Genomic DNA, 3,886 nt, shown 5'->3' with positions numbered 1-3,886 from the left:
AGAGAGAGAGAGAGAGAGAGAGAGAGATAGAGTACATATAAAAATATTCCGTCTCATGATGTAATAGTTATGTATGACAAGTGACTCGCGTCTGCTATACTAAGACCAAAATGTTCTATGTTGGTTATGCTTGAAAGAATCTATGCAGATATTGTCATATAATCCAATATCTAAATGCATACATACAGGGTTCGTTCAAAAGGTATCAGATTTAACTTTTTCCCCATCAAAACTAATCCTGCATAGGCAAAATCTTTTGAGTGAGAGGTAATATATCAAGATTACAGACGTATAGAGCGCGCTCTTGGGATGTTCGAACACATCGAGCAGGGATGTTGCATGAAGTTTTGTTAAAAGCTTGATGATTCTCATGCTCAAACTAACTAGAAGAATCAGAAGATCTTGGACGATGATGGGAGGGGAAAAATCTCAGATCATGGAGTTGCACAACCGCTTCAAACATGGTCACACCTCAGTGGGGAGCGAGGCAAGTTCAAACAGGCTATCCAGAAGCGGAAACGAAAACGAGGAGCCCACTGAGAAGGTACGGTAAATAGTCATGAAATGCCGTCGTGTAACAATCCAGGAAATTACTCACGAATGAGCACAGGATCAGTGCATTGAATTTTAACGGAGGGCTAGAACATGCAGAAAGTATAGGCGAAATTCGTCCCCAAGTCGCTGGTGGAGCAACAGATTCAACTCCACACAGAAATCGCACAGTACATACATGACTATGCAAACCACAACCCAGACTTCATGAAAACCATCATCATTGATGATGAGACATGGATTTATGGTTACCGTGCGTTCGGTCATCGTGCGTTCGGTCATTCTGCGTTCGGTCATCCTGCATGAAAACGAGAATCTTACGAACGCGCACCACACGCCGGTACTCTAGGCGTAACAGCCTGAAACTGACGCAGCCAACCGACGCGAAAATTTTTGCTCGTGGGTAGGAAGGGTGGCGTTATTTTCCAACCAAAGGAATTTTCCCACGAGGCATTAGTTTTGACGGGAAAAATATTGTTGGACTATGAAACACACCTCGTTTCTCTCTCTCTCTCTCTATATATATATATATATATATATATATATATATATAAATATAACAACCAATAGCCCTCAGTCAATTATAACGTGAGAGAGTTAGGGGTTGGGGGTACAACCCACTAAGGGATAGTATCTATCCAGTATACTGCTGGGAGGGTACCCAATTATTGCTACACTAGTGCTATACTAGGTGCAATCAATGGGAGCGGGTAAAAGTGGAGGTTTTACCCAAAATTTGTGTAACAATTAGAAAATGGAGGATAATATGCTGAACCCAACTACTTGCAGACGGTGTATCCCGTTGAATTCATTAATTTAATTCATAGCAAAAGTGACAAAAGAGAGGAAGAAAAGAAAAAGAAAGAAATACATACACACACACACGCATACACATACACACTCACACAGACACATATATTAAAAAAGTCTTATAGACGTATATTTTTAATTATACAGTCTTTGAGTTAATATATACACTTCGACTACGATCCACCCAAACTTTCAACGACCATGTATGCCCCATTTAAATAACACAGCTATACACATGCATTCGATTAATGAAACGTGCAGATGTGCTTCACGAGGACACAGCTTGGTTCATAAGCCCTTCTATACACTAAATATATGTGTGTATCTCTCTCTCTCTTACTCTCTATCTCTCTCTCTCTCTCTCTCTCTCTATATATATATATATATATAAAGATACAATTATATTGTATCTATCTAATTTATTCCTTTTGGTTTCCCCTTCCTCTCTCTCTCTCTCTCTCTCTCTCTCTCTCTCTCTCTCTCTCTCTCTCTGTCTTCCAATGTATATGTACATATGTATCTATACGCACTTATATAGAAACCCAGATACATATGTACGAATATGTGTGCTTGTTTGTATGAATGTATATTCTGTATATATCCTTATATGTCGTATATGAGTAAGCATGCATATAACCGTCTTTATCTATCATCAAGGCTATATATCCATTATGTGCTGCATGTTGCGCTGTAATATTCCCATTTGTTCTTTTAACATATTCGCTACAATTATCACACTCATCTGATACCAATGCACCGTGTTACAATAATAACTAAACTACCCCGATTCCCTTTGTGTTCCTTCTATGAAACATTCATTTTGAAGGACGAAATAACATCCGATTTCCCTACGGCAGCCGACTTAAGCATTTGCAATGTATTGAAATTTCTTTCTCTCTTTAACTTATTCTTCGTTGATACCAAGTACCATTTTACGGTAATGGCTTCTGTTCGAGGTAGATGTCAGACTGAGGAGAGACAGAGTGATTGAGAGAGAGAGAGAGAAAGAGAGAGCGAGAGAGAGAGAGAGAGAGAGAGAGAGAGAGAGAGAGAGAGAGAGAGAGAGAGAGAGAGAGATTGAAAGGGAGCATTGCAGAATTAGTTAGGATTTGCCAGTGTTGTGGTTAGAAATCAATAAGGGATGAAACGGTCAAGGATAAAAAAAAAGAGTAAGATTACTCTTTACTAGATTTAGTTCGCTGGAGAGATTCAAAGGATAATCCACTCTAATGGAATGTAAGCACAAGAACAATCGGGGGAAAAAGAAGGCCCATAACTGTTTCTGATTTAGGCTCAAGGCCAGCAGTTTTAGGAAGAGGTAATTAATGGATATCATCGAATACGGTACTTGACTAATACTATATTTTATCGACTCCGAAAGGATTAAAGTGAAGGCAGGTGACTCAGTGGTTAGGGTTTTGCACTCACAACCAAACGATCATGGTTTCGATTCCGGAATAAGTGTGGTGTGTGGTGTTCTTGAGCAGAACTCTTCATTTTATGTTACGCCAGTTCACACAGCTGTAGATGAATAACCATGCGATTCTTAAACATGAATATTACTGACAGTGACTTCGAAGTTTCGGTCAGTATATGTATGTGCGCGCGCGCGCGTGCATGCATATAAACAGAGTTGCGTATTTGTGTAAATGTATAAACATATGAGTAACGTATATGCATGACATATTCCCTACAATTATCACACTCATCTGATAGCAATACCATTTATATGTATTTATGAACAGACATATCTATATATCAATCTTGATATATAAATTCTGATATATATATACACATGCATAATTCTCTACACGTACAGTCATGTACACACACTCCCGTTCAGGGGAGTTGTGATTTTGGTCATTTATACGCCATGGGAACCGTTTAACCGTACCTATGAGTCATAGGACTCGAGACAATAATAGTCAGGGATAGAAGATGATGATGAAAGGATGACAGGTAAGTCTGGCCTGATGAGGGATTGAACTCAAAATGTATGTAGCCGGAACAAATAATGCAAAGCATTTTGTTTGTCGCTCTAATGATTTTATCATTCTAACACCTTTGAGCAGAAGATCATTAATGGTTTCTGATTTAGGCGAGAGCATTTTTGAGAGAAGGAATTAACCGATAGCACTGGCCACAGGGCTGTGTTTTATCGACCTTGGAGGAATGGAAGCAAAGTATCTGAACTCAGAGCATAAAGAACTGGAAAAAATACCACGAGCTATTTTGTTCGACGCTCCAATTATCTTGCCAAATCGCTACCTTCAGAGTGGGTCTAAAATAGTGCAAACATAATCCTGTTGTTTGAATCTATGATTTTTAATTATCGGACGTCTGTGAAAACATACGCTATATAAATCCTTAATAAGCATACACACATATCTACGCAAACATATATTAAATATATACACTGATCAGCGTGAATAAGTATATATATATAGCCATCCAAGCCGAAGCAGGCCAGCCACGAGGCGAAATGAGTTTTAGCGAGAAAATATAAATGTAGATATTTACTTAA

This window comes from Octopus bimaculoides, chromosome 10 (genome assembly GCF_001194135.2).
Source record: "Octopus bimaculoides isolate UCB-OBI-ISO-001 chromosome 10, ASM119413v2, whole genome shotgun sequence".
Taxonomy (NCBI): domain Eukaryota; kingdom Metazoa; phylum Mollusca; class Cephalopoda; order Octopoda; family Octopodidae; genus Octopus; species Octopus bimaculoides.
Note: the sequence above shows the minus strand (reverse complement) of the source record.